Raw genomic sequence first — 26,545 nt, forward strand, 5'->3', positions numbered from 1 at the left:
TTGCCACATAAAACAGTGATTCCACCACAAAACAGCATTTTGCCACATAAAACACTGTTTCTCCCTCTAAACAGCCTTTAAAGGCAAAAAACGCTGTTTCCAGCCAGAAACAGCATTTTGCCACATAAAACAGTGATTCCACCTATAAACAGCATTTTGGCACATAAAACACTGTTTCTCCATCCAACCAGCCTTTAAAGGCAAAAAACGCTGTTTCCAGCCCGAAACAGCATTTTGCCACATAAAACAGTGATTCTGCTTCCAAACTGCTTTAAAACGCAAAAAACGCTGTTTCCAGCCTGAAACAGCATTTTGCCACATAAAACAGTGATTCCACCACAAAACAGCATTTTGCCACATAAAACAGTGTTTCTCTCTCCAAACAGCATTTTGCCACATAAAACAGTGATTCCACCTATAAACAGCATTTTGCCACATAAAACCCTGTTTCTCCCTCTAAACAGCCTTTAAAGGCAAAAAACGCTGTTTCCAGCCAGAAACAGCATTTTGCCACATAAAACAGAGATTCTGCCTCCAAACTGCTTTTAAACGCAAAAAACGCTGTTTCCAGCCTGAAACAGCATTTTGCCACATAAAACAGTGATTCCACCACAAAACAGCATTTTGCCACATAAAACAGTGTTTCTCTCTCCAAACAGCATTTTGCCACATAAAACAGTGATTCCACCACAAAACAGCATTTTGCCACATAAAACAGTGTTTCTCTCTCCAAACAGCATTTTGCCACATAAAACAGTGATTCCACCACAAAACAGCATTTTGCCACATAAAACACTGTTTCTCCCTCTAAACAGCCTTTAAAGGCAAAAAACGCTGTTTCCAGCCAGAAACAGCATTTTGCCACATAAAACAGTGATTCTGCCTCCAAACTGCTTTTAAACGCAAAAAACGCTGTTTCCAGCCTGAAACAGCATTTTGCCACATAAAACAGTGATTCCACCACAAAACAGCATTTTGCCACATAAAACAGTGTTTCTCTCTCCAAACAGCATTTTGCCACATAAAACAGTGATTCCACCACAAAACAGCATTTTGCCACATAAAACAGTGATTCCACCACAAAACAGCATTTTGCCACATAAAACACTGTTTCTCCCTCTAAACTGCCTTTAAAGGCAAAAAACGCTGTTTCCAGCCAGAAACAGTATTTTGCCACATAAAACAGTGATTCCACCTATAAACAGCATTTTGGCAGATAAAACACTGTTTCTCCATCCAAACAGCCTTTAAAGGCAAAAAACGCTGTTTCCAGCCCGAAACAGCATTTTGCCACATAAAACAATGATTCTGCCTCCAAACTGCTTTTAAACGCAAAAAACGCTGTTTCCAGCCTGAAACAGCATTTTGCCACATAAAACAGTGATTCCACCACAAAACAGCATTTTGCCACATAAAACAGTGTTTCTCTCTCCAAACAGCATTTTGCCACATAAAACAGTGATTCCACCACAAAACAGCATTTTGCCACATAAAACACTGTTTCTCCCTCTAAACAGCCTTTAAAGGCAAAAAACGCTGTTTCCAGCCAGAAACAGCATTTTGCCACATAAAACAGTGATTCCACCTATAAACAGCATTTTGGCACATAAAACACTGTTTCTCCCTCTAAACAGCCTTTAAAGGCAAAAAACGCTGTTTCCAGCCAGAAACAGCATTTTGCCACATAAAACAGTGATTCCACCTATAAACAGCATTTTGGCACATAAAACACTGTTTCTCCATCCAAACAGCCTTTAAAGGCAAAAAACGCTGTTTCCAGCCAGAAACAGCATTTTGCCACATAAAACAGTGATTCTGCTTCCAAACTGCTTTAAAACGCAAAAAACGCTGTTTCCAGCCTGAAACAGCATTTTGCCACATAAAACAGTGATTCCACCATAAAACAGCATTTTGCCACATAAAACACTGTTTCTCTCTCCAAACAGCATTTTGCCACATAAAACAGTGATTCCACCACAAAACAGCATTTTGCCACATAAAACAGTGTTTCTCTCTCCAAACAGCATTTTGCCACATAAAACAGTGATTCCACCTATAAACAGCATTTTGCCACATAAAACCCTGTTTCTCCCTCTAAACAGCCTTTAAAGGCAAAAAACGCTGTTTCCAGCCAGAAACAGCATTTTGCCACATAAAACAGTGATTCTGCCTCCAAACTGCTTTTAAACGCAAAAAACGCTGTTTCCAGCCTGAAACAGCATTTTGCCACATAAAACAGTGATTCCACCACAAAACAGCATTTTGCCACATAAAACAGTGTTTCTCTCTCCAAACAGCATTTTGCCACATAAAACAGTGATTCCACCACAAAACAGCATTTTGCCACATAAAACACTGTTTCTCCCTCTAAACAGCCTTTAAAGGCAAAAAACGCTGTTTCCAGCCAGAAACAGCATTTTGCCACATAAAACAGTGATTCTGCCTCCAAACTGCTTCTAAACGCAAAAAACGCTGTTTCCAGCCTGAAACAGCATTTTGCCACATAAAACAGTGATTCCACCACAAAACAGCATTTTGCCACATAAAACACTGTTTCTCTCTCCAAACAGCATTTTGCCACATAAAACAGTGATTCCACCACAAAACAGCATTTTGCCACATAAAACACTGTTTCTCCCTCTAAACTGCCTTTAAAGGCAAAAAACGCTGTTTCCAGCCAGAAACAGCATTTTGCCACATAAAACAGTGATTCCACCTATAAACAGCATTTTGGCAGATAAAACACTGTTTCTCCATCCAAACAGCCTTTAAAGGCAAAAAACGCTGTTTCCAGCCCGAAACAGCATTTTGCCACATAAAACAATGATTCTGCCTCCAAACTGCTTTTAAACGCAAAAAACGCTGTTTCCAGCCTGAAACAGCATTTTGCCACATAAAACAGTGATTCCACCACAAAACAGCATTTTGCCACATAAAACAGTGTTTCTCTCTCCAAACAGCTTTTTGCCACATAAAACAGTGATTCCACCACAAAACAGCATTTTGCCACATAAAACACTGTTTCTCCCTCTAAACAGCCTTTAAAGGCAAAAAACGCTGTTTCCAGCCAGAAACAGCATTTTGCCACATAAAACAGTGATTCCACCTATAAACAGCATTTTGGCACATAAAACACTGTTTCTCCATCCAACCAGCCTTTAAAGGCAAAAAACGCTGTTTCCAGCCCGAAACAGCATTTTGCCACATAAAACAGTGATTCTGCTTCCAAACTGCTTTAAAACGCAAAAAACGCTGTTTCCAGCCTGAAACAGCATTTTGCCACATAAAACAGTGATTCCACCACAAAACAGCATTTTGCCACATAAAACAGTGTTTCTCTCTCCAAACAGCATTTTGCCACATAAAACAGTGATTCCACCTATAAACAGCATTTTGCCACATAAAACCCTGTTTCTCCCTCTAAACAGCCTTTAAAGGCAAAAAACGCTGTTTCCAGCCAGAAACAGCATTTTGCCACATAAAACAGTGATTCTGCCTCCAAACTGCTTTTAAACGCAAAAAACGCTGTTTCCAGCCTGAAACAGCATTTTGCCACATAAAACAGTGATTCCACCACAAAACAGCATTTTGCCACATAAAACACTGTTTCTCTCTCCAAACAGCATTTTGCCACATAAAACAGTGATTCCACCACAAAACAGCATTTTGCCACATAAAACACTGTTTCTCCCTCTAAACAGCCTTTAAAGGCAAAAAACGCTGTTTCCAGCCAGAAACAGCATTTTGCCACATAAAACAGTGATTCTGCCTCCAAACTGCTTTTAAACGCAAAAAACGCTGTTTCCAGCCTGAAACAGCATTTTGCCACATAAAACAGTGATTCCACCACAAAACAGCATTTTGCCACATAAAACAGTGTTTCTCTCTCCAAACAGCATTTTGCCACATAAAACAGTGATTCCACCTATAAACAGCATTTTGGCACATAAAACACTGTTTCTCCATCCAAACAGCCTTTAAAGGCAAAAAACGCTGTTTCCAGCCAGAAACAGCATTTTGCCACATAAAACAGTGATTCTGCCTCCAAACTGCTTTTAAACGCAAAAAACGCTGTTTCCAGCCTGAAACAGCATTTTGCCACATAAAACAGTGATTCCACCACAAAACAGCATTTTGCCACATAAAACAGTGTTTCTCTCTCCAAACAGCATTTTGCCACATAAAACAGTGATTCCACCACAAAACAGCATTTTGCCACATAAAACACTGTTTCTCCCTCTAAACAGCCTTTAAAGGCAAAAAACGCTGTTTCCAGCCAGAAACAGCATTTTGCCACATAAAACAGTGATTCCACCTATAAACAGCATTTTGGCACATAAAACACTGTTTCTCCATCCAAACAGCCTTTAAAGGCAAAAAACGCTGTTTCCAGCCCGAAACAGCATTTTGCCACATAAAACAGTGATTCTGCTTCCAAACTGCTTTAAAACGCAAAAAACGCTGTTTCCAGCCTGAAACAGCATTTTGCCACATAAAACAGTGATTCCACCACAAAACAGCATTTTGCCACATAAAACACTGTTTCTCCCTCTAAACAGCCTTTAAAGGCAAAAAACGCTGTTTCCAGCCAGAAACAGCATTTTGCCACATAAAACAGTGATTCCACCTATAAACAGCATTTTGGCACATAAAACACTGTTTCTCCATCCAACCAGCCTTTAAAGGCAAAAAACGCTGTTTCCAGCCCGAAACAGCATTTTGCCACATAAAACAGTGATTCTGCTTCCAAACTGCTTTAAAACGCAAAAAACGCTGTTTCCAGCCTGAAACAGCATTTTGCCACATAAAACAGTGATTCCACCACAAAACAGCATTTTGCCACATAAAACAGTGTTTCTCTCTCCAAACAGCATTTTGCCACATAAAACAGTGATTCCACCTATAAACAGCATTTTGCCACATAAAACCCTGTTTCTCCCTCTAAACAGCCTTTAAAGGCAAAAAACGCTGTTTCCAGCCAGAAACAGCATTTTGCCACATAAAACAGAGATTCTGCCTCCAAACTGCTTTTAAACGCAAAAAACGCTGTTTCCAGCCTGAAACAGCATTTTGCCACATAAAACAGTGATTCCACCACAAAACAGCATTTTGCCACATAAAACAGTGTTTCTCTCTCCAAACAGCATTTTGCCACATAAAACAGTGATTCCACCACAAAACAGCATTTTGCCACATAAAACAGTGTTTCTCTCTCCAAACAGCATTTTGCCACATAAAACAGTGATTCCACCACAAAACAGCATTTTGCCACATAAAACACTGTTTCTCCCTCTAAACAGCCTTTAAAGGCAAAAAACGCTGTTTCCAGCCAGAAACAGCATTTTGCCACATAAAACAGTGATTCTGCCTCCAAACTGCTTTTAAACGCAAAAAACGCTGTTTCCAGCCTGAAACAGCATTTTGCCACATAAAACAGTGATTCCACCACAAAACAGCATTTTGCCACATAAAACAGTGTTTCTCTCTCCAAACAGCATTTTGCCACATAAAACAGTGATTCCACCACAAAACAGCATTTTGCCACATAAAACAGTGATTCCACCACAAAACAGCATTTTGCCACATAAAACACTGTTTCTCCCTCTAAACTGCCTTTAAAGGCAAAAAACGCTGTTTCCAGCCAGAAACAGTATTTTGCCACATAAAACAGTGATTCCACCTATAAACAGCATTTTGGCAGATAAAACACTGTTTCTCCATCCAAACAGCCTTTAAAGGCAAAAAACGCTGTTTCCAGCCCGAAACAGCATTTTGCCACATAAAACAATGATTCTGCCTCCAAACTGCTTTTAAACGCAAAAAACGCTGTTTCCAGCCTGAAACAGCATTTTGCCACATAAAACAGTGATTCCACCACAAAACAGCATTTTGCCACATAAAACAGTGTTTCTCTCTCCAAACAGCATTTTGCCACATAAAACAGTGATTCCACCACAAAACAGCATTTTGCCACATAAAACACTGTTTCTCCCTCTAAACAGCCTTTAAAGGCAAAAAACGCTGTTTCCAGCCAGAAACAGCATTTTGCCACATAAAACAGTGATTCCACCTATAAACAGCATTTTGGCACATAAAACACTGTTTCTCCCTCTAAACAGCCTTTAAAGGCAAAAAACGCTGTTTCCAGCCAGAAACAGCATTTTGCCACATAAAACAGTGATTCCACCTATAAACAGCATTTTGGCACATAAAACACTGTTTCTCCATCCAAACAGCCTTTAAAGGCAAAAAACGCTGTTTCCAGCCAGAAACAGCATTTTGCCACATAAAACAGTGATTCTGCTTCCAAACTGCTTTAAAACGCAAAAAACGCTGTTTCCAGCCTGAAACAGCATTTTGCCACATAAAACAGTGATTCCACCATAAAACAGCATTTTGCCACATAAAACACTGTTTCTCTCTCCAAACAGCATTTTGCCACATAAAACAGTGATTCCACCACAAAACAGCATTTTGCCACATAAAACAGTGTTTCTCTCTCCAAACAGCATTTTGCCACATAAAACAGTGATTCCACCTATAAACAGCATTTTGCCACATAAAACCCTGTTTCTCCCTCTAAACAGCCTTTAAAGGCAAAAAACGCTGTTTCCAGCCAGAAACAGCATTTTGCCACATAAAACAGTGATTCTGCCTCCAAACTGCTTTTAAACGCAAAAAACGCTGTTTCCAGCCTGAAACAGCATTTTGCCACATAAAACAGTGATTCCACCACAAAACAGCATTTTGCCACATAAAACAGTGTTTCTCTCTCCAAACAGCATTTTGCCACATAAAACAGTGATTCCACCACAAAACAGCATTTTGCCACATAAAACACTGTTTCTCCCTCTAAACAGCCTTTAAAGGCAAAAAACGCTGTTTCCAGCCAGAAACAGCATTTTGCCACATAAAACAGTGATTCTGCCTCCAAACTGCTTCTAAACGCAAAAAACGCTGTTTCCAGCCTGAAACAGCATTTTGCCACATAAAACAGTGATTCCACCACAAAACAGCATTTTGCCACATAAAACACTGTTTCTCTCTCCAAACAGCATTTTGCCACATAAAACAGTGATTCCACCACAAAACAGCATTTTGCCACATAAAACACTGTTTCTCCCTCTAAACTGCCTTTAAAGGCAAAAAACGCTGTTTCCAGCCAGAAACAGCATTTTGCCACATAAAACAGTGATTCCACCTATAAACAGCATTTTGGCAGATAAAACACTGTTTCTCCATCCAAACAGCCTTTAAAGGCAAAAAACGCTGTTTCCAGCCCGAAACAGCATTTTGCCACATAAAACAATGATTCTGCCTCCAAACTGCTTTTAAACGCAAAAAACGCTGTTTCCAGCCTGAAACAGCATTTTGCCACATAAAACAGTGATTCCACCACAAAACAGCATTTTGCCACATAAAACAGTGTTTCTCTCTCCAAACAGCTTTTTGCCACATAAAACAGTGATTCCACCACAAAACAGCATTTTGCCACATAAAACACTGTTTCTCCCTCTAAACAGCCTTTAAAGGCAAAAAACGCTGTTTCCAGCCAGAAACAGCATTTTGCCACATAAAACAGTGATTCCACCTATAAACAGCATTTTGGCACATAAAACACTGTTTCTCCATCCAACCAGCCTTTAAAGGCAAAAAACGCTGTTTCCAGCCCGAAACAGCATTTTGCCACATAAAACAGTGATTCTGCTTCCAAACTGCTTTAAAACGCAAAAAACGCTGTTTCCAGCCTGAAACAGCATTTTGCCACATAAAACAGTGATTCCACCACAAAACAGCATTTTGCCACATAAAACAGTGTTTCTCTCTCCAAACAGCATTTTGCCACATAAAACAGTGATTCCACCTATAAACAGCATTTTGCCACATAAAACCCTGTTTCTCCCTCTAAACAGCCTTTAAAGGCAAAAAACGCTGTTTCCAGCCAGAAACAGCATTTTGCCACATAAAACAGTGATTCTGCCTCCAAACTGCTTTTAAACGCAAAAAACGCTGTTTCCAGCCTGAAACAGCATTTTGCCACATAAAACAGTGATTCCACCACAAAACAGCATTTTGCCACATAAAACACTGTTTCTCCCTCTAAACAGCCTTTAAAGGCAAAAAACGCTGTTTCCAGCCAGAAACAGCATTTTGCCACATAAAACAGTGATTCTGCCTCCAAACTGCTTTTAAACGCAAAAAACGCTGTTTCCAGCCTGAAACAGCATTTTGCCACATAAAACAGTGATTCCACCACAAAACAGCATTTTGCCACATAAAACAGTGTTTCTCTCTCCAAACAGCATTTTGCCACATAAAACAGTGATTCCACCACAAAACAGCATTTTGCCACATAAAACACTGTTTCTCCCTCTAAACTGCCTTTAAAGGCAAAAAACGCTGTTTCCAGCCAGAAACAGTATTTTGCCACATAAAACAGTGATTCCACCTATAAACAGCATTTTGGCAGATAAAACACTGTTTCTCCATCCAAACAGCCTTTAAAGGCAAAAAACGCTGTTTCCAGCCCGAAACAGCATTTTGCCACATAAAACAATGATTCTGCCTCCAAACTGCTTTTAAACGCAAAAAACGCTGTTTCCAGCCTGAAACAGCATTTTGCCACATAAAACAATGATTCTGCCTCCAAACTGCTTTTAAACGCAAAAAACGCTGTTTCCAGCCTGAAACAGCATTTTGCCACATAAAACAGTGATTCCACCACAAAACAGCATTTTGCCACATAAAACAGTGTTTCTCTCTCCAAACAGCATTTTGCCACATAAAACAGTGATTCCACCACAAAACAGCATTTTGCCACATAAAACACTGTTTCTCCCTCTAAACAGCCTTTAAAGGCAAAAAACGCTGTTTCCAGCCAGAAACAGCATTTTGCCACATAAAACAGTGATTCCACCTATAAACAGCATTTTGGCACATAAAACACTGTTTCTCCATCCAAACAGCCTTTAAAGGCAAAAAACGCTGTTTCCAGCCCGAAACAGCATTTTGCCACATAAAACAGTGATTCTGCTTCCAAACTGCTTTAAAACGCAAAAAACGCTGTTTCCAGCCTGAAACAGCATTTTGCCACATAAAACAGTGATTCCACCACAAAACAGCATTTTGCCACATAAAACAGTGTTTCTCTCTCCAAACAGCATTTTGCCACATAAAACAGTGATTCCACCTATAAACAGCATTTTGCCACATAAAACCCTGTTTCTCCCTCTAAACAGCCTTTAAAGGCAAAAAACGCTGTTTCCAGCCAGAAACAGCATTTTGCCACATAAAACAGTGATTCTGCCTCCAAACTGCTTTTAAACGCAAAAAACGCTGTTTCCAGCCTGAAACAGCATTTTGCCACATAAAACAGTGATTCCACCACAAAACAGCATTTTGCCACATAAAACAGTGTTTCTCTCTCCAAACTGCCTTTAAAGGCAAAAAACGCTGTTTCCAGCCAGAAACAGCATTTTGCCACATAAAACAGTGATTCCACCTATAAACAGCATTTTGGCAGATAAAACACTGTTTCTCCATCCAAACAGCCTTTAAAGGCAAAAAACGCTGTTTCCAGCCCGAAACAGCATTTTGCCACATAAAACAATGATTCTGCCTCCAAACTGCTTTTAAACGCAAAAAACGCTGTTTCCAGCCTGAAACAGCATTTTGCCACATAAAACAGTGATTCCACCACAAAACAGCATTTTGCCACATAAAACAGTGTTTCTCTCTCCAAACAGCATTTTCCCATATAAAACAGTGATTCCACCACAAAACAGCATTTTGCCACATAAAACACTGTTTCTCCCTCTAAACAGCCTTTAAAGGCAAAAAACGCTGTTTCCAGCCAGAAACAGCATTTTGCCACATAAAACAGTGATTCCACCTATAAACAGCATTTTGGCACATAAAACACTGTTTCTCCCTCTAAACAGCCTTTAAAGGCAAAAAACGCTGTTTCCAGCCCGAAACAGCATTTTGCCACATAAAACAGTGATTCTGCCTCCAAACTGCTTTTAAACGCAAAAAACGCTGTTTCCAGCCTGAAACAGCATTTTGCCACATAAAACAGGGATTCCACCACAAAACAGCATTTTGCCACATAAAACAGTGTTTCTCTCTCCAAACAGCATTTTGCCACATAAAACAGTGATTCCACCACAAAACAGCATTTTGCCACATAAAACACTGTTTCTCCCTCTAAACTGCCTTTAAAGGCAAAAAACGCTGTTTCCAGCCAGAAACAGCATTTTGCCACATAAAACAGTGATTCCATCTATAAACAGCATTTTGGCAGATAAAACACTGTTTCTCCATCCAAACAACCTTTAAAGGCAAAAAACGCTGTTTCCAGCCCGAAACAGCATTTTGCCACATAAAACAGTGATTCTGCTTCCAAACTGCTTTAAAACGCAAAAAACGCTGTTTCCAGCCTGAAACAGCATTTTGCCACATAAAACAGTGATTCCACCACAAAACAGCATTTTGCCACATAAAACAGTGTTTCTCTCTCCAAACAGCATTTTGCCACATAAAACAGTGATTCCACCACAAAACAGCATTTTGCCACATAAAACAGTGATTCTGCCTCCAAACTGCTTTTAAACGCAAAAAACGCTGTTTCCAGCCTGAAACAGCATTTTGCCACATAAAACAGTGATTCCACCTATAAACAGCATTTTGGCAGATAAAACACTGTTTCTCCATCCAAACAGCCTTTAAAGGCAAAAAACGCTGTTTCCAGCCCGAAACAGCATTTTGCCACATAAAACAGTAATTCTGCCTCCAAACTGCTTTTAAACGCAAAAAACGCTGTTTCCAGCCTGAAACAGCATTTTGCCACATAAAACAGTGATTCCACCACAAAGCAGCATTTTGCCACATAAAACAGTGTTTCTCTCTCCAAACAGCATTTTGCCACATAAAACAGTGATTCCACCACAAAACAGCATTTTGCCACATAAAACACTGTTTCTCCCTCTAAACAGCCTTTAAAAGGCAAAAAACGCTGTTTCCAGCCAGAAACAGCATTTTGCCACATAAAACAGTGATTCCACCTATAAACAGCATTTTGCCACATAAAACACTGTTTCTCCATCCAAACAGCCTTTAAAGGCAAAAAACGCTGTTTCCAGCCCGAAACAGCATTTTGCCACATAAAACACTGTGTCTCCCTCTAAACAGCCTTTAAAAGGCAAAAAACGCTGTTTCCAGCCAGAAACAGCATTTTGCCACATAAAACAGTGATTCCACCTATAAACAGCATTTTGGCAGATAAAACACTGTTTCTCCATCCAAACAACCTTTAAAGGCAAAAAACGCTGTTTCCAGCCCGAAACAGCATTTTGCCACATAAAACAGTGATTCTGCCTCCAAACTGCTTTTAAACGCAAAAAACGCTGTTTCCAGCCTGAAACAGCATTTTGCCACATAAAACAGTGATTCCACCACAAAACAGCATTTTGGCAGATAAAACACTGTTTCTCCATCCAAACTGCAATTAAAGTGGGACATTGCATGGCTGAAAAGGCCTCAGTAAAGTTGATGAGAAGGCCGTCATTGACTTAACATTGGTGACCTTTTGAACTTTGGGGTCACTTTTGGGGCACTTCCTGTGGTCCTAGAAGGACAAAATTGGACTCACTCGTTCGGTGGGTGGCCAGCTTTCAGGCAAAAGTGGTTGCAAGTCAATCGGACCTTGTATGGCTGAAAAGGCCTCAGTAAAGTTGATGAGAAGGCCGTCATTGACTTAACATTGGTGACCTTTTGAACTTTGGGGTCACTTTTGGGGCACTTCCTGTGGTCCTAGAAGGACAAAATTGGACTCACTCGTTCGGTGGGTGGCCAGCTTTCAGGCAAAAGTGGTTGCAAGTCAATCGGACCTTGTATGGCTGAAAAGGCCTCAGTAAAGTTGATGAGAAGGCCTTCATTGACTTAACATTGGTGACCTTTTGAATTTGAGGTCACTTTTGGGGCACTTCCTGTGGTCCTAGAATGACAACATTGAACTCACACTTTCGGTGGGATGCCAGCTATCAGGCAAAATTGGTTGCAAGTCAATTGGGCCTTGCATGGCTGAAAAGGTCTCAGAAAAGTTGTTCCTCATACATTGGTGACCTTTTGAACTTTGGGGTAACTTTTGGGGCACTTCCTGTGGTCCTAGAAGGACATCATTGCACTCACACGTTCGGTGGGATGCCAGCTTTCAGGCAAAAGTGGTTGCAAGTCAATCGGACATTGTATGGCTGAAAAGGCCTCAGTAAAGTTGATGAGAAGGCCTTCATTGACTTAACATTGGTGACCTTTTGAAGTTTGAGGTCACTTTTGGGGCACTTCCTGTGGACAGCTGCTGCATAAACACCAGCGAACTCAAGTGCCAAAAAATAAAATTCACTCAATGGTAACGGTAAAATGGATGTAAAATATTGTATCTGTAACTACCGTATTTCCTCTAATATTGGCCCGGGCCTTTATTTACCTCAACTGCAGAGGGTTCCAGGCCTTCATTGGAAGCAGGCTTATATTAGAGACAGGCCTTTATTTCTAATTCCCTCTGTTTGATAAGTATATTTGCTCATATTTTAGTATGAAGTTAGATTTTCTGATCTGCTTCTGTTGGGGTACGTTAGGTAGCCGTTTTTTTGTTACTGCAATGCATTATGATAATTACGGTAATCGACGACGGAATGTGAAATTTAGTCAGCTCAGCCAATCAGCAGTCATGCAACACCAGACTGTAGTCAGCTCTGCCAATCAGCAGCCATGTAACACTCAAATGTAGTCAGCTCAGCCAATCAGCAGCCATGTAACACTCAAATGTAGTCAGCTCAGCCAATCAGCAGTCATGTAACACTAGACTGTAGTCAGCTCACCCAGTCAGCAGCCATGTGACACTAGACTGTAGCCAGCTCAGCCAATCAGCAGCCGTGTAACACTAGCCTGTAGTTAGCTCAGGCATCAGAAGTAATGTATCACTCAAAATTAGTCAGCTCAGCCAATCAGCAGCCATGTAACACTCAAATGTAGTCAGCTCAGCCAATCAGCAGTCATGTAACACCAGACTGTAGTCAGCCCAGCCAATCAGCAGCCATGTAACACTCAAATGTAGTCAGGGTAGTGAATCAGAAGTCATGTAATACATGCCTGTAGTCAGCTCAGCCAATTAGCAGTCATGTAAAACTACATTGAAGTCAGCTCTTCCAATCAGCAGCGATGTAACACTCAAATATAGTCAGCTCAGGCAATCATAAGTCATGTAACACTTGCCTGTAGTCAGATAAGCCAATCAGCAAACATGTAACACTCAAATGTAGTGATCTCAGCCAATCAGCAGCCATGTAACACTAGCCTGTAGTCAGCTCAGCCAATCAGCAATCTTGTAACACTAGCCTATCATCAGCACAGCCAATCAGCAGTAATGTAACACTCGCCTGTCCTCAGCTCAGCCAATCACAAATCATATAACACTAGCCTGTAGTGAGTTCAACCTATCAGCAGCCATGTAACACTAGCCTGTAATCAACTCAGCCAATCATAAGTCATGTAACACTAGACTGTATTAAGGTCAGCCAATCAGCAGCCATGTAACACTCAAATGTAGTCAGCTCAGCCTATCAGAAGTCATGAAAAACCACACTGTAGTCAGCTCAGCCAATCAGCAGCCATATAACACTCAAATCTAGTCAGCTCAGCCAATAAGCAGCCATGTAACACTAACCTGCAGTCAGCTCAGCCAGTCCAGAAGTCAGGTAACACTAGCCTGTAGTCAGCTCAGCGAATCAGCAGCTGTGTAACACTAGCGTGTAGTCAGCTCAGCCAATCAGCAGTCATATAACACTCAAATTTAATCAGCTCAGCCAATCAGCAGTCATATAAAACAAGACTGTAGTGAGTTCAACCAATCAGCAGCCATGTAATACTTCCCTGCAGTCAGCTCAGCCAATCAGCAGTCATGTAACACTAGCCTGTAGTCAGCTCAGCCAATCAGCAGCCGTGTAACACTAGCCTGTAGTTAGCTCAGGCATCAGAAGTCATGTAACACTCAAATTTAGTCAGCTCAGCCAATCAGCAGCCATGTAAAACTACACTGTAGTCAGCTCAGCCAATCAGCAGCCATGTAACGCACAAATGTAGTCAGCTCAGCCAATCAGCAGCCATGTAACACTCAAATGTAGTCAGCTCAGCCAATCAGCAGTCATGTAAAACTACACTATAGTAATCTCAGCCAATCAGCAGCCATGTAACAGTCAAATGTAGTCAGCTCAGCCAATCAGCAGCCATATAACACTCAAATGTAGTCAGCTCAGCCAATCAGCAGCCATATAACACTCAAATGTAGTCAGCTCAGCCAATCAGCAGCCATGTAACACTCAAATGTAGTGAGCTCAGCCAATTAGCAGTCATGTAAAACTACACTATAGTAATCTCAGCCAATCAGCAGCCATGTAACAGTCAAATGTAGTCAGCTCAGCCAATCAGCAGCCATGTAACACTAGACTGTAGTCAGCTCACCCAGTCAGCAGCCATGTGACACTAGACTGTAGCCAGCTCAGCCAATCAGAAGTCATGTAACACTAGCCTGTAGTCATCTCAGGCAATCATCAGCTATGTAACAGTCAAATGTAGTCAGCTCAGCCAATCAGAATAAAAGTAACACTAGCCTGTTGTCAGCTCAGCCAATCAGAAGAAAAGTAATGCTAGCCTGTCGTCAGCTCAGCCAATCACAAGTCATGTAACACCTGCCTGTAGTCAGCTCAGCCAATAAGCAGTCATGTAAAACTACACTGTAGTCAGCTCAGCCAATCAGCAGCCATGTAACACTCAAATGTAGTCAGCTCAGCCAATCAGCAGTCATGTAAAAGTACACTATAGTAATCTCAGCCAATCAGCAGCCATGTAACAGTCAAATGTAATCAGCTCAGCCAATCAGAAGACATGTAACAATAGACTGTAGTGAGCTCAACCAGTCAGCAGCCATGAAACACCTGCCTGTAGTCAGCTCAGCCAATTAGCAGTCATGTAACAGTCAAATGTAGTCAGCTCAGCCAATCAGAAATCATGTAACACTAGCCTGTAGTCAGCTCAGCCAATCAGCAGCCATGTAACACTCAAATGTAGTCAGCTCAGCCAATTAGCAGTCATGTAAAACTACACTATAGTAATCTCAGCCAATCAGCAGCCATGTAACAGTCAAATGTAGTCAGCTCAGCCAATCAGTAGCCATGTAACACTAGACTGTAGTCAGCTCACCCAGTCAGCAGCCATGTGACACTAGACTGTAGCCAGCTCAGCCAATCAGAAGTCATGTAACACTAGCATGTAGTCAGTTCACCCAATTAGCAGCCATGTAACACTAACCTGCAGTCAGCTCAGCCAGTCAGAGGTCATGTAACACTAGCCTGTAGTCAGCTCAGCCAATCAGCAGTCGTGTAACACTAGCCTTTAGTCAGCGCAGCCAATCAGCAGTCATATAAAACAAGCCTGTAGTGAGTTCAACCAATCAGCAGCCGTGTAACACTAGCCTGTAGTCAGCTCAGCCAATCAGAAGTCATGTAACACTCAAATTTAGTCAGCTCAGCCAATCAGCAGTCGTGTAACACTAGCCTGTAGTCAGCTCAGCCAATCAGCAGCCATGTAACACTCAAATGTAGTCAGGTCAGCCAATCAGAAGTCATGTAACACTAGACTGTAGTCAGCTCAGCCAATCGGTTTTATATTCTAACTTATCCTCCTGTATTTCTGGTAAACCTGCTTCAAATCAAACATGTTGCACATCAAATTAAAGCTTAGGTTCTCTTCTTTCCAACAATTGTTGGCTTTCCATCATAGCACAACCTGCCTGCTTAAAATCAGGCAGGTTGTAGTGTGGTCAATACCAGACAGCTTTCAGAGCTGGGTCAGAGGTCAAATCTGTTCTGTATATTTAGCCTGGTCTTTCAGGCTAGCATGATCTGATTTACTGGAGTGTGGTCAATACCAGACAGCTTTCAGAGCTGGGTCAGAGGTCAAATCTGTTCTGTATATTTAGCCTGGTCTTTCAGGCTAGCATGATCTGATTTACTGGAGTGACACCTCAATTTAAAGCTCAGATTCAGACCTTTTCATAGAGTCCAACATTGTTCATTTTAAACCTTCTGATGGCTAGCAGCACACTGATGAATTATGGTTATATTCAACTGTCTTTAAAAGGCCTGCAGCCTTTATATTCTATAGCATTTATATTCTAACTTATCCTCCTGTATTTCTGGTAAACCTGCTTCAAATCAAACATGTTGCACATCAAATTAAAGCTTAGGTTCTCTTCTTTCCATCAATTGTTGGCTTTCCATCCTATCACAACCTGGCTGCTTAAAATCAGACATTTAGTGTGGTCAATACCACACAGCTTTCAGAGCTGGGTCAGAGGTCAAATCTGTTCTGTATATTTAGCCTGGTCTTTCAGGCTAGCATGATCTGATTTACTGAAGTGACACCTCAATTTAAAGCTCAGATTCAGACCTTTTCATAGAGTCCAACATTGTTCATTTTAAACCTTCTGGTGGCTAGCAGCACACTGATGAATTATGGTTATATTCAACTGTCTTTAAAAGGCCTGCAGCCAACTGGTTTTATATTCTAACTTATCCTCCTGTATGTCTGGTAAACCTACTTCAAATCAAACATGTTGCACATCAAATTAAAGCTTAGGTTCTCTTCTTTCCATCAATTGTTGGCTTTCCATCCTATCACAACCTGGCTGCTTAAAATCAGACATTTAGTGTGGTCAATACCACACAGCTTTCAGAGCTGGGTCAGAGGTCAAATCTGTTCTGTATATTTAGCCTGGTCTTTCAGGCTAGCATGATCTGATTTACTGAAGTGACACCTCAATTTAAAGCTCAGATTCAGACCTTTTCATAGAGTCCAACATTGTTCATTTTAAACCTTCTGGTGGCTAGCAGCACACTGATGAATTATGGTTATATTCAACTGTCTTTAAAAGGCCTGCAGCCAACTGGTTTTATATTCTAACTTATCCTCCTGTATTTCTGGTAAACCTGCTTCAAATCAAACATGTTGCACATCAAATTAAAGCTTAGGTTCTCTTCTTTCCATCAATTGTTGGCTTTCCATCCTATCACAACCTGGCTGCTTAAAATCAGACATTTAGTGTGGTCAATACCAGACAGCTTTCAGAGCTGGGTCAGAGGTCAAATCTGTTCTGTATATTTAGCCTGGTCTTTCAGGCTAGCATGATCTGATTTACTGAAGTGACACCTCAATTTAAAGCTCAGATTCAGACCTTTTCATAGAGTCCAACATTGTTCATTTTAAACCTTCTGGTGGCTAGCAGCACACTGATGAATTATGGTTATATTCAACTGTCTTTAAAAGGCCTGCAGCCAACTGGTTTTATATTCTAACTTATCCTCCTGTATTTCTGGTAAACCTGCTTCAAATCAAACATGTTGCACATCAAATTAAAGCTTAGGTTCTCTTCTTTCCATCAATTGTTGGCTTTCCATCCTATCACAACCTGGCTGCTTAAAATCAGACATTTAGTGTGATCAATACCACACAGCTTTCAGAGCTGGGTCAGAGGTCAAATCTGTTCTGTATATTTAGCCTGGTCTTTCAGGCTAGCATGATCTGATTTACTGAAGTGACACCTCAATTTAAAGCTCAGATTCAGACCTTTTCATAGAGTCCAACATTGTTCATTTTAAACCTTCTGGTGGCTAGCAGCACACTGATGAATTATGGTTATATTCAACTGTCTTTAAAAGGCCTGCAGCCAACTGGTTTTATATTCTAACTTATCCTCCTGTATTTCTGGTAAACCTGCTTCAAATCAAACATGTTGCACATCAAATTAAAGCTTAGGTTCTCTTCTTTCCATCAATTGGTGGCTTTCCATCCTATCACAACCTGGCTGCTTAAAATCAGACATTTAGTGTGGTCAATACCACACAGCTTTCAGAGCTGGGTCAGAGGTCAAATCTGTTCTGTATATTTAGCCTGGTCTTTCAGGCTAGCATGATCTGATTTACTGAAGTGACACCTCAATTTAAAGCTCAGATTCAGACCTTTTCATAGAGTCCAACATTGTTCATTTTAAACCTTCTGGTGGCTAGCAGCACACTGATGAATTATGGTTATATTCAACTGTCTTTAAAAGGCCTGCAGCCAACTGGTTTTATATTCTAACTTATCCTCCTGTATTTCTGGTAAACCTGCTTCAAATCAAACATGTTGCACATCAAATTAAAGCTTAGGTTCTCTTCTTTCCATCAATTGTTGGCTTTCCATCCTATCACAACCTGGCTGCTTAAAATCAGACATTTAGTGTGGTCAATACCACACAGCTTTCAGAGCTGGGTCAGAGGTCAAATCTGTTCTGTATATTTAGCCTGGTCTTTCAGGCTAGCATGATCTGATTTACTGAAGTGACACCTCAATTTAAAGCTCAGATTCAGACCTTTTCATAGAGTCCAACATTGTTCATTTTAAACCTTCTGGTGGCTAGCAGCACACTGATGAATTATGGTTATATTCAACTGTCTTTAAAAGGCCTGCAGCCAACTGGTTTTATATTCTAACTTATCCTCCTGTATTTCTGGTAAACCTGCTTCAAATCAAACATGTTGCACATCAAATTAAAGCTTAGGTTCTCTTCTTTCCATCAATTGTTGGCTTTCCATCCTATCACAACCTGGCTGCTTAAAATCAGACATTTAGTGTGGTCAATACCAAACAGCTTTCAGAGCTGGGTCAGAGGTCAAATCTGTTCTGTATATTTAGCCTGGTCTTTCAGGCTAGCATGATCTGATTTACTGAAGTGACACCTCAATTTAAAGCTCAGATTCAGACCTTTTCATAGAGTCCAACATTGTTCATTTTAAACCTTCTGGTGGCTAGCAGCACACTGATGAATTATGGTTATATTCAACTGTCTTTAAAAGGCCTGCAGCCAACTGGTTTTATATTCTAACTTATCCTCCTGTATTTCTGGTAAACCTGCTTCAAATCAAACATGTTGCACATCAAATTAAAGCTTAGGTTCTCTTCTTTCCATCAATTGTTGGCTTTCCATCCTATCACAACCTGGCTGCTTAAAATCAGACATTTAGTGTGGTCAATACCACACAGCTTTCAGAGCTGGGTCAGAGGTCAAATCTGTTCTGTATATTTAGCCTGGTCTTTCAGGCTAGCATGATCTGATTTACTGAAGTGACACCTCAATTTAAAGCTCAGATTCAGACCTTTTCATAGAGTCCAACATTGTTCATTTTCAACCTTCTGGTGGCTAGCAGCACACTGATGAATTATGGTTATATTCAACTGTCTTTAAAAGGCCTGCAGCCAACTGGTTTTATATTCTAACTTATCCTCCTGTATTTCTGGTAAACCTGCTTCAAATCAAACATGTTGCACATCAAATTAAAGCTTAGGTTCTCTTCTTTCCATCAATTGTTGGCTTTCCATCCTATCACAACCTGGCTGCTTAAAATCAGACATTTAGTGTGGTCAATACCACACAGCTTTCAGAGCTGGGTCAGAGGTCAAATCTGTTCTGTATATTTAGCCTGGTCTTTCAGGCTAGCATGATCTGATTTACTGGAGTGACACCTCAATTTAAAGCTCAGATTCAGACCTTTTCATAGAGTCCAACATTGTTCATTTTAAACCTTCTGGTGGCTAGCAGCACACTGATGAATTATGGTTATATTCAACTGTCTTTAAAAGGCCTGCAGCCAACTGGTTTTATATTCTAACTTATCCTCCTGTATTTCTGGTAAACCTGCTTCAAATCAAACATGTTGCACATCAAATTAAAGCTTAGGTTCTCTTCTTTCCATCAATTGTTGGCTTTCCATCCTATCACAACCTGGCTGCTTAAAATCAGACATTTAGTGTGGTCAATACCAGACAGCTTTCAGAGCTGGGTCAGAGGTCAAATCTGTTCTGTATATTTAGCCTGGTCTTTCAGGCTAGCATGATCTGATTTACTGAAGTGACACCTCAATTTAAAGCTCAGATTCAGACCTTTTCATAGAGTCCAACATTGTTCATTTTAAACCTTCTGGTGGCTAGCAGCACACTGATGAATTATGGTTATATTCAACTGTCTTTAAAAGGCCTGCAGCCAACTGGTTTTATATTCTAACTTATCCTCCTGTATTTCTGGTAAACCTGCTTCAAATCAAACATGTTGCACATCAAATTAAAGCTTAGGTTCTCTTCTTTCCATCAATTGTTGGCTTTCCATCCTATCACAACCTGGCTGCTTAAAATCAGACATTTAGTGTGGTCAATACCACACAGCTTTCAGAGCTGGGTCAGAGGTCAAATCTGTTCTGTATATTTAGCCTGGTCTTTCAGGCTAGCATGATCTGATTTACTGAAGTGACACCTCAATTTAAAGCTCAGATTCAGACCTTTTCATAGAGTCCAACATTGTTCATTTTAAACCTTCTGGTGGCTAGCAGCACACTGATGAATTATGGTTATATTCAACTGTCTTTAAAAGGCCTGCAGCCAACTGGTTTTATATTCTAACTTATCCTCCTGTATTTCTGGTAAACCTGCTTCAAATCAAACATGTTGCACATCAAATTAAAGCTTAGGTTCTCTTCTTTCCATCAATTGTTGGCTTTCCATCCTATCACAACCTGGCTGCTTAAAATCAGACATTTAGTGTGGTCAATACCACACAGCTTTCAGAGCTGGGTCAGAGGTCAAATCTGTTCTGTATATTTAGCCTGGTCTTTCAGGCTAGCATGATCTGATTTACTGGAGTGACACCTCAATTTAAAGCTCAGATTCAGACCTTTTCATAGAGTCCAACATTGTTCATTTTAAACCTTCTGGTGGCTAGCAGCACACTGATGAATTATGGTTATATTCAACTGTCTTTAAAAGGCCTGCAGCCAACTGGTTTTATATTCTAACTTATCCTCCTGTATTTCTGGTAAACCTGCTTCAAATCAAACATGTTGCACATCAAATTAAAGCTTAGGTTCTCTTCTTTCCATCAATTGTTGGCTTTCCATCCTATCACAACCTGGCTGCTTAAAATCAGACATTTAGTGTGGTCAATACCAGACAGCTTTCAGAGCTGGGTCAGAGGTCAAATCTGTTCTGTATATTTAGCCTGGTCTTTCAGGCTAGCATGATCTGATTTACTGAAGTGACACCTCAATTTAAAGCTCAGATTCAGACCTTTTCATAGAGTCCAACATTGTTCATTTTAAACCTTCTGGTGGCTAGCAGCACACTGATGAATTATGGTTATATTCAACTGTCTTTAAAAGGCCTGCAGCCAACTGGTTTTATATTCTAACTTATCCTCCTGTATTTCTGGTAAACCTGCTTCAAATCAAACATGTTGCACATCAAATTAAAGCTTAGGTTCTCTTCTTTCCATCAATTGTTGGCTTTCCATCCTATCACAACCTGGCTGCTTAAAATCAGACATTTAGTGTGGTCAATACCAAACAGCTTTCAGAGCTGGGTCAGAGGTCAAATCTGTTCTGTATATTTAGCCTGGTCTTTCAGGCTAGCATGATCTGATTTACTGAAGTGACACCTCAATTTAAAGCTCAGATTCAGACCTTTTCATAGAGTCCAACATTGTTCATTTTAAACCTTCTGGTGGCTAGCAGCACACTGATGAATTATGGTTATATTCAACTGTCTTTAAAAGGCCTGCAGCCAACTGGTTTTATATTCTAACTTATCCTCCTGTATTTCTGGTAAACCTGCTTCAAATCAAACATGTTGCACATCAAATTAAAGCTTAGGTTCTCTTCTTTCCATCAATTGTTGGCTTTCCATCCTATCACAACCTGGCTGCTTAAAATCAGACATTTAGTGTGGTCAATACCACACAGCTTTCAGAGCTGGGTCAGAGGTCAAATCTGTTCTGTATATTTAGCCTGGTCTTTCAGGCTAGCATGATCTGATTTACTGAAGTGACACCTCAATTTAAAGCTCAGATTCAGACCTTTTCATAGAGTCCAACATTGTTCATTTTAAACCTTCTGGTGGCTAGCAGCACACTGATGAATTATGGTTATATTCAACTGTCTTTAAAAGGCCTGCAGCCAACTGGTTTTATATTCTAACTTATCCTCCTGTATTTCTGGTAAACCTGCTTCAAATCAAACATGTTGCACATCAAATTAAAGCTTAGGTTCTCTTCTTTCCATCAATTGTTGGCTTTCCATCCTATCACAACCTGGCTGCTTAAAATCAGACATTTAGTGTGGTCAATACCACACAGCTTTCAGAGCTGGGTCAGAGGTCAAATCTGTTCTGTATATTTAGCCTGGTCTTTCAGGCTAGCATGATCTGATTTACTGAAGTGACACCTCAATTTAAAGCTCAGATTCAGACCTTTTCATAGAGTCCAACATTGTTCATTTTAAACCTTCTGGTGGCTAGCAGCACACTGATGAATTATGGTTATATTCAACTGTCTTTAAAAGGCCTGCAGCCAACTGGTTTTGTATTCTAACTTATCCTCCTGTATTTCTGGTAAACCTGCTTCAAATCAAACATGTTGCACATCAAATTAAAGCTTAGGTTCTCTTCTTTCCAACAATTGTTGGCTTTCCATCATAGCACAACCTGGCTGCTTAAAATCAGACATTTAGTGTGGTCAATACCAGACAGCTTTCAGAGCTGGGTCAGAGGTCAAATCTGTTCTGTATATTTAGCCTGGTCTTTCAGGCTAGCATGATCTGATTTACTGAAGTGACACCTCAATTTAAAGCTCAGATTCAGACCTTTTCATAGAGTCCAACATTGTTCATTTTAAACCTTCTGGTGGCTAGCAGCACACTGATGAATTATGGTTATATTCAACTGTCTTTAAAAGGCCTGCAGCCTTTATATTCTATAGCATTTATATTCTAACTTATCCTCCTGTATTTCTGGTAAACCTGCTTCAAATCAAACATGTTGCACATCAAATTAAAGCTTAGGTTCTCTTCTTTCCATCAATTGTTGGCTTTCCATCCTATCACAACCTGGCTGCTTAAAATCAGACATTTAGTGTGGTCAATACCAGACAGCTTTCAGAGCTGGGTCAGAGGTCAAATCTGTTCTGTATATTTAGCCTGGTCTTTCAGGCTAGCATGATCTGATTTACTGGAGTGACACCTCAATTTAAAGCTCAGATTCAGACCTTTTCATAGAGTCCAACATTGTTCATTTTAAACCTTCTGGTGGCTAGCAGCACACTGATGAATTATGGTTATATTCAACTGTCTTTAAAAGGCCTGCAGCCAACTGGTTTTATATTCTAACTTATCCTCCTGTATTTCTGGTAAACCTGCTTCAAATCAAACATGTTGCACATCAAATTAAAGCTTAGGTTCTCTTCTTTCCATCAATTGTTGGCTTTCCATCCTATCACAACCTGGCTGCTTAAAATCAGACATTTAGTGTGGTCAATACCAGACAGCTTTCAGAGCTGGGTCAGAGGTCAAATCTGTTCTGTATATTTAGCCTGGTCTTTCAGGCTAGCATGATCTGATTTACTGAAGTGACACCTCAATTTAAAGCTCAGATTCAGACCTTTTCATAGAGTCCAACATTGTTCATTTTAAACCTTCTGGTGGCTAGCAGCACACTGATGAATTATGGTTATATTCAACTGTCTTTAAAAGGCCTGCAGCCAACTGGTTTTATATTCTAACTTATCCTCCTGTATTTCTGGTAAACCTGCTTCAAATCAAACATGTTGCACATCAAATTAAAGCTTAGGTTCTCTTCTTTCCATCAATTGTTGGCTTTCCATCCTATCACAACCTGGCTGCTTAAAATCAGACATTTAGTGTGGTCAATACCACACAGCTTTCAGAGCTGGGTCAGAGGTCAAATCTGTTCTGTATATTTAGCCTGGTCTTTCAGGCTAGCATGATCTGATTTACTGAAGTGACACCTCAATTTAAAGCTCAGATTCAGACCTTTTCATAGAGTCCAACATTGTTCATTTTAAACCTTCTGGTGGCTAGCAGCACACTGATGAATTATGGTTATATTCAACTGTCTTTAAAAGGCCTGCAGCCAACTGGTTTTATATTCTAACTTATCCTCCTGTATTTCTGGTAAACCTGCTTCAAATCAAACATGTTGCACATCAAATTAAAGCTTAGGTTCTCTTCTTTCCATCAATTGTTGGCTTTCCATCCTATCACAACCTGGCTGCTTAAAATCAGACATTTAGTGTGGTCAATACCAAACAGCTTTCAGAGCTGGGTCAGAGGTCAAATCTGTTCTGTATATTTAGCCTGGTCTTTCAGGCTAGCATGATCTGATTTACTGAAGTGACACCTCAATTTAAAGCTCAGATTCAGACCTTTTCATAGAGTCCAACATTGTTCATTTTAAACCTTCTGGTGGCTAGCAGCACACTGATGAATTATGGTTATATTCAACTGTCTTTAAAAGGCCTGCAGCCAACTGGTTTTATATTCTAACTTATCCTCCTGTATTTCTGGTAAACCTGCTTCAAATCAAACATGTTGCACATCAAATTAAAGCTTAGGTTCTCTTCTTTCCATCAATTGTTGGCTTTCCATCCTATCACAACCTGGCTGCTTAAAATCAGACATTTAGTGTGGTCAATACCACACAGCTTTCAGAGCTGGGTCAGAGGTCAAATCTGTTCTGTATATTTAGCCTGGTCTTTCAGGCTAGCATGATCTGATTTACTGAAGTGACACCTCAATTTAAAGCTCAGATTCAGACCTTTTCATAGAGTCCAACATTGTTCATTTTAAACCTTCTGGTGGCTAGCAGCACACTGATGAATTATGGTTATATTCAACTGTCTTTAAAAGGCCTGCAGCCTTTATATTCTATAGCATTTATATTCTAACTTATCCTCCTGTATTTCTGGTAAACCTGCTTCAAATCAAACATGTTGCACATCAAATTAAAGCTTAGGTTCTCTTCTTTCCAACAATTGTTGGCTTTCCATCATAGCACAACCTGGCTGCTTAAAATCAGACATTTAGTGTGGTCAATACCAGACAGCTTTCAGAGCTGGGTCAGAGGTCAAATCTGTTCTGTATATTTAGCCTGGACTTTCAGGCTAGCATGATCTGATTTACTGGAGTGACACCTCAATTTAAAGCTCAGATTCAGACCTTTTCATAGAGTCCAACATTGTTCATTTTAAACCTTCTGGTGGCTAGCAGCACACTGATGAATTATGGTTATATTCAGCTGTTTTTAAAAGGCCTGCAGCCAACTGGTTTTATATTCTAACTTATCCTCCTGTATTTCTGGTAAACCTGCTTCAAATCAAACATGTTGCACATCAAATTAAAGCTTAGGTTCTCTTCTTTCCATCAATTGTTGGCTTTCCATCCTATCACAACCTGGCTGCTTAAAATCAGACATTTAGTGTGGTCAATACCAGACAGCTTTCAGAGCTGGGTCAGAGGTCAAATCTGTTCTGTATATTTAGCCTGGTCTTTCAGGCTAGCATGATCTGATTTACTGGAGTGACACCTCAATTTAAAGCTCAGATTCAGACCTTTTCATAGAGTCCAACATTGTTCATTTTAAACCTTCTGGTGGCTAGCAGCACACTGATGAATTATGGTTATATTCAACTGTCTTTAAAAGGCCTGCAGCCAACTGGTTTTATATTCTAACTTATCCTCCTGTATTTCTGGTAAACCTGCTTCAAATCAAACATGTTGCACATCAAATTAAAGCTTAGGTTCTCTTCTTTCCATCAATTGTTGGCTTTCCATCCTATCACAACCTGGCTGCTTAAAATCAGACATTTAGTGTGGTCAATACCAGACAGCTTTCAGAGCTGGGTCAGAGGTCAAATCTGTTCTGTATATTTAGCCTGGTCTTTCAGGCTAGCATGATCTGATTTACTGGAGTGACACCTCAATTTAAAGCTCAGATTCAGACCTTTTCATAGAGTCCAACATTGTTCATTTTAAACCTTCTGGTGGCTAGCAGCACACTGATGAATTATGGTTATATTCAACTGTCTTTAAAAGGCCTGCAGCCAACTGGTTTTATATTCTAACTTATCCTCCTGTATTTCTGGTAAACCTGCTTCAAATCAAACATGTTGCACATCAAATTAAAGCTTAGGTTCTCTTCTTTCCATCAATTGTTGGCTTTCCATCCTATCACAACCTGGCTGCTTAAAATCAGACATTTAGTGTGGTCAATACCACACAGCTTTCAGAGCTGGGTCAGAGGTCAAATCTGTTCTGTATATTTAGCCTGGTCTTTCAGGCTAGCATGATCTGATTTACTGAAGTGACACCTCAATTTAAAGCTCAGATTCAGACCTTTTCATAGAGTCCAACATTGTTCATTTTAAACCTTCTGGTGGCTAGCAGCACACTGATGAATTATGGTTATATTCAACTGATTTTAAAAGGCCTGCAGCCAACTGGTTTTATATTCTAACTTATCCTCCTGTATTTCTGGTAAACCTACTTCAAATCAAACATGTTGCACATCAAATTAAAGCTTAGGTTCTCTTCTTTCCATCAATTGTTGGCTTTCCATC

This window comes from Centroberyx gerrardi, chromosome 21, assembly GCF_048128805.1.
Source record: "Centroberyx gerrardi isolate f3 chromosome 21, fCenGer3.hap1.cur.20231027, whole genome shotgun sequence".
NCBI classification, from domain to species: Eukaryota; Metazoa; Chordata; class Actinopteri; order Beryciformes; family Berycidae; genus Centroberyx; species Centroberyx gerrardi.